This window comes from Microcebus murinus, chromosome 17 (genome assembly GCF_040939455.1).
Source record: "Microcebus murinus isolate Inina chromosome 17, M.murinus_Inina_mat1.0, whole genome shotgun sequence".
Taxonomy (NCBI): Eukaryota; Metazoa; Chordata; class Mammalia; order Primates; family Cheirogaleidae; genus Microcebus; species Microcebus murinus.
Genome location: NC_134120.1, coordinates 60,774,527 through 60,790,607, shown reverse-complemented (window position 1 = coordinate 60,790,607; position 16,081 = coordinate 60,774,527). Strand labels below are relative to the sequence as shown.

The following is a 16,081-nucleotide window of genomic DNA, read 5'->3' as shown; positions in this document are numbered from 1 at the left end:
GTGCAAAGGGCATCAGTTGCTCCTCCAAACCCCCCCCAGCCCAGCAGACCGCATTGTCCAGCCAGCCCCCGGGCCTCCCTGGGGTGCCCAGCACAAAAGTGCAGACACCCACCGGACCCTCAATCTCAGTTTTCGGATGTTTTTGCCACTCTAAGGACCCGCAGGCCAGCTGGGCCTTCTGGCAGGACAGAGAGCCCCGGAATCCGACGTGGAGAGCTGGGTGTACGTCCCCACGAGGAGGCGGTCCCCACCTCCGCGGCTATCCCCTTGCGGGGAGCGGCAGCCGTGGGGCCTCAGAGAAGACACCAGGCTGGGCCCCCACGGCACAGCGGGAGCACGTCCCCCGCAGGCCACTTAGCCACGGCGGCCAGCCGGCGGACGGTTGGGTTGCGCGAGACGCTGCGGCCGCCCTGCTACCGGGTTCCTGGGAGGGCGTCCTGGAACCAGCGTCCACACCAAGCCCTTGGAAGGCCCAGGCGACGGAGGAGCCCCGTCAGGCAGGGGCCGAGGACGGTGACGGCCCGGGCGGGGAGGAGCGTGTCAGGCAGGGGCAGAGGACGGTGACAGGTGACAGGCCGGGCGGGAAGGAGTCAGTCAGGCAGGGGCCGTGGAGGAGACGGGCTGGGTAAGGGTTAGGGTTAGAGTCAGGGCACAAGTCACAATCGCAAAGACCTGGAAGCCACCCGAGTGCCCATCGACCCACGAGTGGGTAAATAAAATGTGGCGCGTGGACACCACGGAGTGCTATTCGGCTATGAGGAGCAGCGCTGAGGGGGCACCTCTCGTGGTTCTCCTGGCCAGAGCTGGAACCCGTTCCAGTAAGCCAAGTATCCCAAGAATGGACACACGAGCACCACGTGCTCGCGCTCACCAGCAAATGGGTACGAACCGATGGACACCTAAGTGGACACAGAGGAATCACCTTCTTCGGGTGGGTGTCGGGCGGGTGGGGGGAGGGGATGGGCATACACATCCATTAGGAATGGGGTGGGTGCGCACCGACTGGGGGATGGGCGCACTTGAAGCTCTGACCCGAGGGGGGAGGCTGGGAGAGGGCAACGCACCCGACCTTAACATTGGTGCCCCCACAATATGCTGGAGCAACATGAGAGGTAAATGAATAAGAACACGGGGGGGGAGGGGGGCACGGGCAACACATGTCACCTTAAAACTTGGACTCCCATCATCTGCTTGAAAAGAGAGAGAAAAGAAAATGCAATAATAGAGATAAGAGACACTTTTTAAAAATAATGAATCCGGCCGGGCGCTGTGGCTCACGCCTGTAATCCTAGCTCTTGGGAGGCCGAGGCGGGCGGATTGCTCAAGGTCAGGAGTTCAAAACCAGCCTGAGCAAGAGCGAGACCCCGTCTCTACTATAAATAGAAAGAAATTAATTGGCCAACTGATATATATATAAAAAATTAGCGGGGCATGGTGGCGCATGCCTGCAGTCCCAGCTACCCGGGAGGCTGAGGCAGAAGGATCACTCGAGCCCAGGAGTTTGAAGTTGCTGTGAGCTAGGCTGACGCCACGGCACTCACTCTAGCCTGGGCAACAAACCGAGACTCTGTCTCAAAAAAAAAAAAAAAAAAAAAATGAATCCGAAGAGAAAAGTAAAAGGAGGCCTGTGGAGCAGGTCTGGGTGTGACTCCGGATGCCCGAACATCAGGTGCCACCACCAAAGATTCCTACGTGTAGCCCATAGAACCCCAAAAGCAACGGGACGAGTTCTGGTCACATACTCCCTCAAAATGACATCCAGGCCTTCTTCTGGAACTCCCTCCCCTCTCAGACTCTCAAGGTTTCCTCCAGCGTGTCGGCTCCCACAGAGCAGACCTTTGGTCTGAGACCTGACTGTCCAGAAGCCACGCATGCTGCCGCGTGGCGGCGGTGTCACGGCTCGGGACAAGAGGAGGCCCCACGGTGCGGGCTGGGGCGCCAGGCACCGCGGCGGGCGCTGAGGGTGGGGGTCACCCCCACCCCGGGCCGCCCCCGCACTCCCAGAAACGCGACAGAACCAGAGGCAAAAAAAAAAAAAAAAAGAAGAAGAAGCCTACGGCACCCGGTATTCCCGGGCGGTCTCCCATCCAAGTTCTAACCAGGCCCGACCCTGCTTAGCTTCCGAGACCAGACGGGATCGGGCGCGTTCGGGGTGGTGTGGTCGTGGACGGCGGAGGGCGCCCCTGCCCCGCTCGAGAAGCCGAGCCTCTCTGCGCTTCCCCGCCGCCTCCTCCCGCCCCAGGCCCCGCGCCGGGCCGGGCCTGTTGAGTTCGCCGGCCGGGTCCCGTGGGCTCCGAGGGACGGGGTGACAGGCGGGGCGGGCAGGGAGCGGCGGGCCGGGGTTGGGGGCTGTCTCTCTATACACACACACTCACACTCACACTCACTCACTCACTCACACTCACACAAGATGCGCCTCCACGGCTGGACCCGCCAAGGTGGAGACCTTCCAGCCCCCCTCCTCTCCTCGCCTGGCCTCCTTCACCTCCCCGCCCCCCACCCCCAGCGCGCCTCCGGGGCCGCTGACTGCGCACGGGCGGGTGGGCGGGGCGGGGCGCTCGCCCTTTGACCCCAGCCAGGGGCCGCCCTCCCCCACAACCCCTTTCAGCTGTGCCCCCCACCCTGTGGCCCCGCGGCCGCCTATTCCCCCGGGCCAGGGCTGGGGCACAGCGCACGGGGGAGGGGAGCCAGTGTATGGGGCGTCTCTCTCTCTCTCTCTCTCGGGATGTGTCCCATGGGTGGGGTGGGGTGGCGTGGTCTGTGGGGCGCTGAAGAAATCAGTCCCCTCCATCTCCTCCCTCTGGAAAACACCCAAGCCCTTGGAGAACTGCCCGCACCGCTACCGTGGGGGCCGGGACCCTCCTCTGTGTCCTCCTGTGGCCCAGTCCAAGGGGCCTGGGCCTGGCCGGGGCTGCATTGGACCCCAACCACCCTGGCGTGTGGACTCGCTAAAAATCGGCGATTAGATATTGGATTCCAGCGTCATTGAGGTCATTTCACTAATGAGTGCACCGCAAAGAGTTTCCTAATCCATCTGTGAGGGTGGCAACCGAAAGAGAATTTTAGAGCCGACAGAATAGGCGAGGAAAGGCATAGGAGATTTCCACACCCAGTAAGGAAGCCTTTCCCGAAATGGAAGAAAGAAAGGAGCAAACAGAGACACCGGTAGCCCCCCGCCCGGATGAGAGTCTGCCCCTGAGAGAAAGTACCCTGACCAGGTTCTCCCGTGGGTGGGTGGCGAGCTAGCGGCATTCAGAAGAGCGAGGCCCGCAGTCTGTGCAGAAGACACCTGCACTCGGGTGTGTGTGGCGGCACAATTCACAAGCAGCTCCAGATGTTAATCCAAGGAGAAGCCAGGGAGTTCCCAACGCCCCAGGTGTCCTCAGCCCACGACTGGCTGCTGTGGGAATGCGAAGCCTGGCTCCTTGTCTCAGAGCGGGGCAACCAGGAGGTGTGATGTCCACCCCGGGGTTCCCAGGAGGATCAGGCTGAAGCTGGGACTTGGCCTGAAAGTGTCCCCTCGCATGGCCACCCCCTTCCCCTTCCTGCTCCTCTACTCCTGGTGCCCCTCCATCCAGGGGCCAGACCTTAAAGAGTCACCCGCAAGAGAATCCTGGTCCCAAAGGAGCCTTCTGGGGGACCCGTGCTGAGAGAGGTTGTGGGCATGGCCCGCTGGGGCTCTGCCCGACCCAGGGCTGAGAGATGCAACCTCCCAGCTCTGGGTCCCTGCAGGAAGTGTTGGCAAGCACAGGGCCAGTCCTCCAAAGGCCCAGGTGCAGGGAGCCCAGGCCAAGCAGCCTGTGGAAGAAGCCACATGCTGTGCCACCCCGGGGAACACGACTGCAGGCCACGGCCCTTCCCACCTCCTCCTCCTCCTCCTCCTCCCACCCCGCCCCCGCCCCCGCCCCCACATGGCACAGGGCCCAGAGACACCTCAGACACTTGCTACCCAAAGTGCAAAGGGCATCAGTTGCTCCTCCAAACCCCCCCCAGCCCAGCAGACCGCATTGTCCAGCCAGCCCCCGGGCCTCCCTGGGGTGCCCAGCACAAAAGTACAGACACCCACCGGACCCTCAATCTCAGTTTTCGGATGTTTTTGCCACTCTAAGGACCCGCAGGCCAGCTGGGCCTTCTGGCAGGACAGAGAGCCCCGGAATCCGACGTGGAGAGCTGGGTGTACGTCCCCACGAGGAGGCGGTCCCCACCTCCGCGGCTATCCCCTTGCGGGGAGCGGCAGCCGTGGGGCCTCAGAGAAGACACCAGGCTGGGCCCCCACGGCACAGCGGGAGCACGTCCCCCGCAGGCCACTTAGCCACGGCGGCCAGCCGGCGGACGGTTGGGTTGCGCGAGACGCTGCGGCCGCCCTGCTACCGGGTTCCTGGGAGGGCGTCCTGGAACCAGCGTCCACACCAAGCCCTTGGAAGGCCCAGGCGACGGAGGAGCCCCGTCAGGCAGGGGCCGAGGACGGTGGCGGCCCGGGCGGGGAGGAGCGTGTCAGGCAGGGGCAGAGGACGGTGACAGGTGACAGGCCGGGCGGGAAGGAGTCAGTCAGGCAGGGGCCGTGGAGGAGACGGGCTGGGTAAGGGTTAGGGTTAGAGTCAGGGCACAAGTCACAATCGCAAAGACCTGGAAGCCACCCGAGTGCCCATCGACCCACGAGTGGGTAAATAAAATGTGGCGCGTGGACACCACGGAGTGCTATTCGGCTATGAGGAGCAGCGGTGAGGGGGCACCTCTCGTGGTTCTCCTGGCCAGAGCTGGAACCCGTTCCAGTAAGCCAAGTATCCCAAGAATGGACACACGAGCACCACGTGCTCGCGCTCACCAGCAAATGGGTACGAACCGATGGACACCTAAGTGGACACAGAGGAATCACCTTCTTCGGGTGGGTGTCGGGCGGGTGGGGGGAGGGGATGGGCATACACATCCATTAGGAATGGGGTGGGTGCGCACCGACTGGGGGATGGGCGCACTTGAAGCTCTGACCCGAGGGGGGAGGCTGGGAGAGGGCAACGCACCCGACCTTAACATTGGTGCCCCCACAATATGCTGGAGCAACATGAGAGGTAAATGAATAAGAACACGGGGGGGGGAGGGGGGCACGGGCAACACATGTCACCTTAAAACTTGGACTCCCATCATCTGCTTGAAAAGAGAGAGAAAAGAAAATGCAATAATAGAGATAAGAGACACTTTTTAAAAATAATGAATCCGGCCGGGCGCTGTGGCTCACGCCTGTAATCCTAGCTCTTGGGAGGCCGAGGCGGGCGGATTGCTCAAGGTCAGGAGTTCAAAACCAGCCTGAGCAAGAGCGAGACCCCGTCTCTACTATAAATAGAAAGAAATTAATTGGCCAACTGATATATATATAAAAAATTAGCGGGGCATGGTGGCGCATGCCTGCAGTCCCAGCTACCCGGGAGGCTGAGGCAGAAGGATCACTCGAGCCCAGGAGTTTGAAGTTGCTGTGAGCTAGGCTGACGCCACGGCACTCACTCTAGCCTGGGCAACAAACCGAGACTCTGTCTCAAAAAAAAAAAAAAAAAAAATGAATCCGAAGAGAAAAGTAAAAGGAGGCCTGTGGAGCAGGTCTGGGTGTGACTCCGGATGCCCGAACATCAGGTGCCACCACCAAAGATTCCTACGTGTAGCCCATAGAACCCCAAAAGCAACGGGACGAGTTCTGGTCACATACTCCCTCAAAATGACATCCAGGCCTTCTTCTGGAACTCCCTCCCCTCTCAGACTCTCAAGGTTTCCTCCAGCGTGTCGGCTCCCACAGAGCAGACCTTTGGTCTGAGACCTGACTGTCCAGAAGCCACGCATGCTGCCGCGTGGCGGCGGTGTCACGGCTCGGGACAAGAGGAGGCCCCACGGTGCGGGCTGGGGCGCCAGGCACCGCGGCGGGCGCTGAGGGTGGGGGTCACCCCCACCCCGGGCCGCCCCCGCACTCCCAGAAACGCGACAGAACCAGAGGCAAAAAAAAAAAAAAAAAAGAAGAAGAAGCCTACGGCACCCGGTATTCCCGGGCGGTCTCCCATCCAAGTTCTAACCAGGCCCGACCCTGCTTAGCTTCCGAGACCAGACGGGATCGGGCGCGTTCGGGGTGGTGTGGTCGTGGACGGCGGAGGGCGCCCCTGCCCCGCTCGAGAAGCCGAGCCTCTCTGCGCTTCCCCGCCGCCTCCTCCCGCCCCAGGCCCCGCGCCGGGCCGGGCCTGTTGAGTTCGCCGGCCGGGTCCCGTGGGCTCCGAGGGACGGGGTGACAGGCGGGGCGGGCAGGGAGCGGCGGGCCGGGGTTGGGGGCTGTCTCTCTATACACACACACTCACACTCACACTCACTCACTCACTCACACTCACACAAGATGCGCCTCCACGGCTGGACCCGCCAAGGTGGAGACCTTCCAGCCCCCCTCCTCTCCTCGCCTGGCCTCCTTCACCTCCCCGCCCCCCACCCCCAGCGCGCCTCCGGGGCCGCTGACTGCGCACGGGCGGGTGGGCGGGGCGGGGCGCTCGCCCTTTGACCCCAGCCAGGGGCCGCCCTCCCCCACAACCCCTTTCAGCTGTGCCCCCCACCCTGTGGCCCCGCGGCCGCCTATTCCCCCGGGCCAGGGCTGGGGCACAGCGCACGGGGGAGGGGAGCCAGTGTATGGGGCGTCTCTCTCTCTCTCTCGGGATGTGTCCCATGGGTGGGGTGGGGTGGCGTGGTCTGTGGGGCGCTGAAGAAATCAGTCCCCTCCATCTCCTCCCTCTGGAAAACACCCAAGCCCTTGGAGAACTGCCCGCACCGCTACCGTGGGGGCCGGGACCCTCCTCTGTGTCCTCCTGTGGCCCAGTCCAAGGGGCCTGGGCCTGGCCGGGGCTGCATTGGACCCCAACCACCCTGGCGTGTGGACTCGCTAAAAATCGGCGATTAGATATTGGATTCCAGCGTCATTGAGGTCATTTCACTAATGAGTGCATCGCAAAGAGTTTCCTAATCCATCTGTGAGGGTGGCAACCGAAAGAGAATTTTAGAGCCGACAGAATAGGCGAGGAAAGGCATAGGAGATTTCCACACCCAGTAAGGAAGCCTTTCCCGAAATGGAAGAAAGAAAGGAGCAAACAGAGACACCGGTAGCCCCCCGCCCGGATGAGAGTCTGCCCCTGAGAGAAAGTACCCTGACCAGGTTCTCCCGTGGGTGGGTGGCGAGCTAGCGGCATTCAGAAGAGCGAGGCCCGCAGTCTGTGCAGAAGACACCTGCACTCGGGTGTGTGTGGCGGCACAATTCACAAGCAGCTCCAGATGTTAATCCAAGGAGAAGCCAGGGAGTTCCCAACGCCCCAGGTGTCCTCAGCCCACGACTGGCTGCTGTGGGAATGCGAAGCCCGGCTCCTTGTCTCAGAGCGGGGCAACCAGGAGGTGTGATGTCCACCCCGGGGTTCCCAGGAGGATCAGGCTGAAGCTGGGACTTGGCCTGAAAGTGTCCCCTCGCATGGCCACCCCCTTCCCCTTCCTGCTCCTCTACTCCTGGTGCCCCTCCATCCAGGGGCCAGACCTTAAAGAGTCACCCGCAAGAGAATCCTGGTCCCAAAGGAGCCTTCTGGGGGACCCGTGCTGAGAGAGGTTGTGGGCATGGCCCGCTGGGGCTCTGCCCGACCCAGGGCTGAGAGATGCAACCTCCCAGCTCTGGGTCCCTGCAGGAAGTGTTGGCAAGCACAGGGCCAGTCCTCCAAAGGCCCAGGTGCAGGGAGCCCAGGCCAAGCAGCCTGTGGAAGAAGCCACATGCTGTGCCACCCCGGGGAACACGACTGCAGGCCACGGCCCTTCCCACCTCCTCCTCCTCCTCCTCCTCCTCCTCCTCCTCCCACCCCGCCCCCGCCCCCGCCCCCACATGGCACAGGGCCCAGAGACACCTCAGACACTTGCTACCCAAAGTGCAAAGGGCATCAGTTGCTCCTCCAAACCCCCCCCAGCCCAGCAGACCGCATTGTCCAGCCAGCCCCCGGGCCTCCCTGGGGTGCCCAGCACAAAAGTGCAGACACCCACCGGACCCTCAATCTCAGTTTTCGGATGTTTTTGCCACTCTAAGGACCCGCAGGCCAGCTGGGCCTTCTGGCAGGACAGAGAGCCCCGGAATCCGACGTGGAGAGCTGGGTGTACGTCCCCACGAGGAGGCGGTCCCCACCTCCGCGGCTATCCCCTTGCGGGGAGCGGCAGCCGTGGGGCCTCAGAGAAGACACCAGGCTGGGCCCCCACGGCACAGCGGGAGCACGTCCCCCGCAGGCCACTTAGCCACGGCGGCCAGCCGGCGGACGGTTGGGTTGCGCGAGACGCTGCGGCCGCCCTGCTACCGGGTTCCTGGGAGGGCGTCCTGGAACCAGCGTCCACACCAAGCCCTTGGAAGGCCCAGGCGACGGAGGAGCCCCGTCAGGCAGGGGCCGAGGACGGTGACGGCCCGGGCGGGGAGGAGCGTGTCAGGCAGGGGCAGAGGACGGTGACAGGTGACAGGCCGGGCGGGAAGGAGTCAGTCAGGCAGGGGCCGTGGAGGAGACGGGCTGGGTAAGGGTTAGGGTTAGAGTCAGGGCACAAGTCACAATCGCAAAGACCTGGAAGCCACCCGAGTGCCCATCGACCCACGAGTGGGTAAATAAAATGTGGCGCGTGGACACCACGGAGTGCTATTCGGCTATGAGGAGCAGCGCTGAGGGGGCACCTCTCGTGGTTCTCCTGGCCAGAGCTGGAACCCGTTCCAGTAAGCCAAGTATCCCAAGAATGGACACACGAGCACCACGTGCTCGCGCTCACCAGCAAATGGGTACGAACCGATGGACACCTAAGTGGACACAGAGGAATCACCTTCTTCGGGTGGGTGTCGGGCGGGTGGGGGGAGGGGATGGGCATACACATCCATTAGGAATGGGGTGGGTGCGCACCGACTGGGGGATGGGCGCACTTGAAGCTCTGACCCGAGGGGGGAGGCTGGGAGAGGGCAACGCACCCGACCTTAACATTGGTGCCCCCACAATATGCTGGAGCAACATGAGAGGTAAATGAATAAGAACACGGGGGGGGAGGGGGGCACGGGCAACACATGTCACCTTAAAACTTGGACTCCCATCATCTGCTTGAAAAGAGAGAGAAAAGAAAATGCAATAATAGAGATAAGAGACACTTTTTAAAAATAATGAATCCGGCCGGGCGCTGTGGCTCACGCCTGTAATCCTAGCTCTTGGGAGGCCGAGGCGGGCGGATTGCTCAAGGTCAGGAGTTCAAAACCAGCCTGAGCAAGAGCGAGACCCCGTCTCTACTATAAATAGAAAGAAATTAATTGGCCAACTGATATATATATAAAAAATTAGCGGGGCATGGTGGCGCATGCCTGCAGTCCCAGCTACCCGGGAGGCTGAGGCAGAAGGATCACTCGAGCCCAGGAGTTTGAAGTTGCTGTGAGCTAGGCTGACGCCACGGCACTCACTCTAGCCTGGGCAACAAACCGAGACTCTGTCTCAAAAAAAAAAAAAAAAAAAAAATGAATCCGAAGAGAAAAGTAAAAGGAGGCCTGTGGAGCAGGTCTGGGTGTGACTCCGGATGCCCGAACATCAGGTGCCACCACCAAAGATTCCTACGTGTAGCCCATAGAACCCCAAAAGCAACGGGACGAGTTCTGGTCACATACTCCCTCAAAATGACATCCAGGCCTTCTTCTGGAACTCCCTCCCCTCTCAGACTCTCAAGGTTTCCTCCAGCGTGTCGGCTCCCACAGAGCAGACCTTTGGTCTGAGACCTGACTGTCCAGAAGCCACGCATGCTGCCGCGTGGCGGCGGTGTCACGGCTCGGGACAAGAGGAGGCCCCACGGTGCGGGCTGGGGCGCCAGGCACCGCGGCGGGCGCTGAGGGTGGGGGTCACCCCCACCCCGGGCCGCCCCCGCACTCCCAGAAACGCGACAGAACCAGAGGCAAAAAAAAAAAAAAAAAGAAGAAGAAGCCTACGGCACCCGGTATTCCCGGGCGGTCTCCCATCCAAGTTCTAACCAGGCCCGACCCTGCTTAGCTTCCGAGACCAGACGGGATCGGGCGCGTTCGGGGTGGTGTGGTCGTGGACGGCGGAGGGCGCCCCTGCCCCGCTCGAGAAGCCGAGCCTCTCTGCGCTTCCCCGCCGCCTCCTCCCGCCCCAGGCCCCGCGCCGGGCCGGGCCTGTTGAGTTCGCCGGCCGGGTCCCGTGGGCTCCGAGGGACGGGGTGACAGGCGGGGCGGGCAGGGAGCGGCGGGCCGGGGTTGGGGGCTGTCTCTCTATACACACACACTCACACTCACACTCACTCACTCACTCACACTCACACAAGATGCGCCTCCACGGCTGGACCCGCCAAGGTGGAGACCTTCCAGCCCCCCTCCTCTCCTCGCCTGGCCTCCTTCACCTCCCCGCCCCCCACCCCCAGCGCGCCTCCGGGGCCGCTGACTGCGCACGGGCGGGTGGGCGGGGCGGGGCGCTCGCCCTTTGACCCCAGCCAGGGGCCGCCCTCCCCCACAACCCCTTTCAGCTGTGCCCCCCACCCTGTGGCCCCGCGGCCGCCTATTCCCCCGGGCCAGGGCTGGGGCACAGCGCACGGGGGAGGGGAGCCAGTGTATGGGGCGTCTCTCTCTCTCTCTCTCTCGGGATGTGTCCCATGGGTGGGGTGGGGTGGCGTGGTCTGTGGGGCGCTGAAGAAATCAGTCCCCTCCATCTCCTCCCTCTGGAAAACACCCAAGCCCTTGGAGAACTGCCCGCACCGCTACCGTGGGGGCCGGGACCCTCCTCTGTGTCCTCCTGTGGCCCAGTCCAAGGGGCCTGGGCCTGGCCGGGGCTGCATTGGACCCCAACCACCCTGGCGTGTGGACTCGCTAAAAATCGGCGATTAGATATTGGATTCCAGCGTCATTGAGGTCATTTCACTAATGAGTGCACCGCAAAGAGTTTCCTAATCCATCTGTGAGGGTGGCAACCGAAAGAGAATTTTAGAGCCGACAGAATAGGCGAGGAAAGGCATAGGAGATTTCCACACCCAGTAAGGAAGCCTTTCCCGAAATGGAAGAAAGAAAGGAGCAAACAGAGACACCGGTAGCCCCCCGCCCGGATGAGAGTCTGCCCCTGAGAGAAAGTACCCTGACCAGGTTCTCCCGTGGGTGGGTGGCGAGCTAGCGGCATTCAGAAGAGCGAGGCCCGCAGTCTGTGCAGAAGACACCTGCACTCGGGTGTGTGTGGCGGCACAATTCACAAGCAGCTCCAGATGTTAATCCAAGGAGAAGCCAGGGAGTTCCCAACGCCCCAGGTGTCCTCAGCCCACGACTGGCTGCTGTGGGAATGCGAAGCCCGGCTCCTTGTCTCAGAGCGGGGCAACCAGGAGGTGTGATGTCCACCCCGGGGTTCCCAGGAGGATCAGGCTGAAGCTGGGACTTGGCCTGAAAGTGTCCCCTCGCATGGCCACCCCCTTCCCCTTCCTGCTCCTCTACTCCTGGTGCCCCTCCATCCAGGGGCCAGACCTTAAAGAGTCACCCGCAAGAGAATCCTGGTCCCAAAGGAGCCTTCTGGGGGACCCGTGCTGAGAGAGGTTGTGGGCATGGCCCGCTGGGGCTCTGCCCGACCCAGGGCTGAGAGATGCAACCTCCCAGCTCTGGGTCCCTGCAGGAAGTGTTGGCAAGCACAGGGCCAGTCCTCCAAAGGCCCAGGTGCAGGGAGCCCAGGCCAAGCAGCCTGTGGAAGAAGCCACATGCTGTGCCACCCCGGGGAACACGACTGCAGGCCACGGCCCTTCCCACCTCCTCCTCCTCCTCCTCCTCCCACCCCGCCCCCGCCCCCGCCCCCACATGGCACAGGGCCCAGAGACACCTCAGACACTTGCTACCCAAAGTGCAAAGGGCATCAGTTGCTCCTCCAAACCCCCCCCAGCCCAGCAGACCGCATTGTCCAGCCAGCCCCCGGGCCTCCCTGGGGTGCCCAGCACAAAAGTACAGACACCCACCGGACCCTCAATCTCAGTTTTCGGATGTTTTTGCCACTCTAAGGACCCGCAGGCCAGCTGGGCCTTCTGGCAGGACAGAGAGCCCCGGAATCCGACGTGGAGAGCTGGGTGTACGTCCCCACGAGGAGGCGGTCCCCACCTCCGCGGCTATCCCCTTGCGGGGAGCGGCAGCCGTGGGGCCTCAGAGAAGACACCAGGCTGGGCCCCCACGGCACAGCGGGAGCACGTCCCCCGCAGGCCACTTAGCCACGGCGGCCAGCCGGCGGACGGTTGGGTTGCGCGAGACGCTGCGGCCGCCCTGCTACCGGGTTCCTGGGAGGGCGTCCTGGAACCAGCGTCCACACCAAGCCCTTGGAAGGCCCAGGCGACGGAGGAGCCCCGTCAGGCAGGGGCCGAGGACGGTGGCGGCCCGGGCGGGGAGGAGCGTGTCAGGCAGGGGCAGAGGACGGTGACAGGTGACAGGCCGGGCGGGAAGGAGTCAGTCAGGCAGGGGCCGTGGAGGAGACGGGCTGGGTAAGGGTTAGGGTTAGAGTCAGGGCACAAGTCACAATCGCAAAGACCTGGAAGCCACCCGAGTGCCCATCGACCCACGAGTGGGTAAATAAAATGTGGCGCGTGGACACCACGGAGTGCTATTCGGCTATGAGGAGCAGCGGTGAGGGGGCACCTCTCGTGGTTCTCCTGGCCAGAGCTGGAACCCGTTCCAGTAAGCCAAGTATCCCAAGAATGGACACACGAGCACCACGTGCTCGCGCTCACCAGCAAATGGGTACGAACCGATGGACACCTAAGTGGACACAGAGGAATCACCTTCTTCGGGTGGGTGTCGGGCGGGTGGGGGGAGGGGATGGGCATACACATCCATTAGGAATGGGGTGGGTGCGCACCGACTGGGGGATGGGCGCACTTGAAGCTCTGACCCGAGGGGGGAGGCTGGGAGAGGGCAACGCACCCGACCTTAACATTGGTGCCCCCACAATATGCTGGAGCAACATGAGAGGTAAATGAATAAGAACACGGGGGGGGGAGGGGGGCACGGGCAACACATGTCACCTTAAAACTTGGACTCCCATCATCTGCTTGAAAAGAGAGAGAAAAGAAAATGCAATAATAGAGATAAGAGACACTTTTTAAAAATAATGAATCCGGCCGGGCGCTGTGGCTCACGCCTGTAATCCTAGCTCTTGGGAGGCCGAGGCGGGCGGATTGCTCAAGGTCAGGAGTTCAAAACCAGCCTGAGCAAGAGCGAGACCCCGTCTCTACTATAAATAGAAAGAAATTAATTGGCCAACTGATATATATATAAAAAATTAGCGGGGCATGGTGGCGCATGCCTGCAGTCCCAGCTACCCGGGAGGCTGAGGCAGAAGGATCACTCGAGCCCAGGAGTTTGAAGTTGCTGTGAGCTAGGCTGACGCCACGGCACTCACTCTAGCCTGGGCAACAAACCGAGACTCTGTCTCAAAAAAAAAAAAAAAAAAATGAATCCGAAGAGAAAAGTAAAAGGAGGCCTGTGGAGCAGGTCTGGGTGTGACTCCGGATGCCCGAACATCAGGTGCCACCACCAAAGATTCCTACGTGTAGCCCATAGAACCCCAAAAGCAACGGGACGAGTTCTGGTCACATACTCCCTCAAAATGACATCCAGGCCTTCTTCTGGAACTCCCTCCCCTCTCAGACTCTCAAGGTTTCCTCCAGCGTGTCGGCTCCCACAGAGCAGACCTTTGGTCTGAGACCTGACTGTCCAGAAGCCACGCATGCTGCCGCGTGGCGGCGGTGTCACGGCTCGGGACAAGAGGAGGCCCCACGGTGCGGGCTGGGGCGCCAGGCACCGCGGCGGGCGCTGAGGGTGGGGGTCACCCCCACCCCGGGCCGCCCCCGCACTCCCAGAAACGCGACAGAACCAGAGGCAAAAAAAAAAAAAAAAAAGAAGAAGAAGCCTACGGCACCCGGTATTCCCGGGCGGTCTCCCATCCAAGTTCTAACCAGGCCCGACCCTGCTTAGCTTCCGAGACCAGACGGGATCGGGCGCGTTCGGGGTGGTGTGGTCGTGGACGGCGGAGGGCGCCCCTGCCCCGCTCGAGAAGCCGAGCCTCTCTGCGCTTCCCCGCCGCCTCCTCCCGCCCCAGGCCCCGCGCCGGGCCGGGCCTGTTGAGTTCGCCGGCCGGGTCCCGTGGGCTCCGAGGGACGGGGTGACAGGCGGGGCGGGCAGGGAGCGGCGGGCCGGGGTTGGGGGCTGTCTCTCTATACACACACACTCACACTCACACTCACTCACTCACTCACACTCACACAAGATGCGCCTCCACGGCTGGACCCGCCAAGGTGGAGACCTTCCAGCCCCCCTCCTCTCCTCGCCTGGCCTCCTTCACCTCCCCGCCCCCCACCCCCAGCGCGCCTCCGGGGCCGCTGACTGCGCACGGGCGGGTGGGCGGGGCGGGGCGCTCGCCCTTTGACCCCAGCCAGGGGCCGCCCTCCCCCACAACCCCTTTCAGCTGTGCCCCCCACCCTGTGGCCCCGCGGCCGCCTATTCCCCCGGGCCAGGGCTGGGGCACAGCGCACGGGGGAGGGGAGCCAGTGTATGGGGCGTCTCTCTCTCTCTCGGGATGTGTCCCATGGGTGGGGTGGGGTGGCGTGGTCTGTGGGGCGCTGAAGAAATCAGTCCCCTCCATCTCCTCCCTCTGGAAAACACCCAAGCCCTTGGAGAACTGCCCGCACCGCTACCGTGGGGGCCGGGACCCTCCTCTGTGTCCTCCTGTGGCCCAGTCCAAGGGGCCTGGGCCTGGCCGGGGCTGCATTGGACCCCAACCACCCTGGCGTGTGGACTCGCTAAAAATCGGCGATTAGATATTGGATTCCAGCGTCATTGAGGTCATTTCACTAATGAGTGCACCGCAAAGAGTTTCCTAATCCATCTGTGAGGGTGGCAACCGAAAGAGAATTTTAGAGCCGACAGAATAGGCGAGGAAAGGCATAGGAGATTTCCACACCCAGTAAGGAAGCCTTTCCCGAAATGGAAGAAAGAAAGGAGCAAACAGAGACACCGGTAGCCCCCCGCCCGGATGAGAGTCTGCCCCTGAGAGAAAGTACCCTGACCAGGTTCTCCCGTGGGTGGGTGGCGAGCTAGCGGCATTCAGAAGAGCGAGGCCCGCAGTCTGTGCAGAAGACACCTGCACTCGGGTGTGTGTGGCGGCACAATTCACAAGCAGCTCCAGATGTTAATCCAAGGAGAAGCCAGGGAGTTCCCAACGCCCCAGGTGTCCTCAGCCCACGACTGGCTGCTGTGGGAATGCGAAGCCCGGCTCCTTGTCTCAGAGCGGGGCAACCAGGAGGTGTGATGTCCACCCCGGGGTTCCCAGGAGGATCAGGCTGAAGCTGGGACTTGGCCTGAAAGTGTCCCCTCGCATGGCCACCCCCTTCCCCTTCCTGCTCCTCTACTCCTGGTGCCCCTCCATCCAGGGGCCAGACCTTAAAGAGTCACCCGCAAGAGAATCCTGGTCCCAAAGGAGCCTTCTGGGGGACCCGTGCTGAGAGAGGTTGTGGGCATGGCCCGCTGGGGCTCTGCCCGACCCAGGGCTGAGAGATGCAACCTCCCAGCTCTGGGTCCCTGCAGGAAGTGTTGGCAAGCACAGGGCCAGTCCTCCAAAGGCCCAGGTGCAGGGAGCCCAGGCCAAGCAGCCTGTGGAAGAAGCCACATGCTGTGCCACCCCGGGGAACACGACTGCAGGCCACGGCCCTTCCCACCTCCTCCTCCTCCTCCTCCTCCTCCTCCTCCTCCCACCCCGCCCCCGCCCCCGCCCCCACATGGCACAGGGCCCAGAGACACCTCAGACACTTGCTACCCAAAGTGCAAAGGGCATCAGTTGCTCCTCCAAACCCCCCCCAGCCCAGCAGACCGCATTGTCCAGCCAGCCCCCGGGCCTCCCTGGGGTGCCCAGCACAAAAGTGCAGACACCCACCGGACCCTCAATCTCAGTTTTCGGATGTTTTTGCCACTCTAAGGACCCGCAGGCCAGCTGGGCCTTCTGGCAGGACAGAGAGCCCCGGAATCCGACGTGGAGAGCTGGGTGTACGTCCCCACGAGGAGGCGGTCCCCACC

The 16,081-nt window shown here is 62.6% G+C and overlaps 4 pseudogenes; all 4 read right to left on the bottom strand.

Annotated features, from left to right (window-relative positions):
• Positions 1-2,050: 2,050 nt before the first annotated feature.
• LOC142861660 (uncharacterized) lies at positions 2,051-2,169 on the bottom strand (annotated as a pseudogene).
• Positions 2,170-6,004: 3,835 nt separating this feature from the next.
• On the bottom strand, positions 6,005-6,123 carry LOC142861838 (uncharacterized; annotated as a pseudogene).
• A 3,843-nt stretch (positions 6,124-9,966) lies between these two features.
• Positions 9,967-10,085, bottom strand: LOC142861837 (uncharacterized; annotated as a pseudogene).
• Positions 10,086-13,919: 3,834 nt separating this feature from the next.
• LOC142861836 (uncharacterized) lies at positions 13,920-14,038 on the bottom strand (annotated as a pseudogene).
• Positions 14,039-16,081: the final 2,043 nt, after the last annotated feature.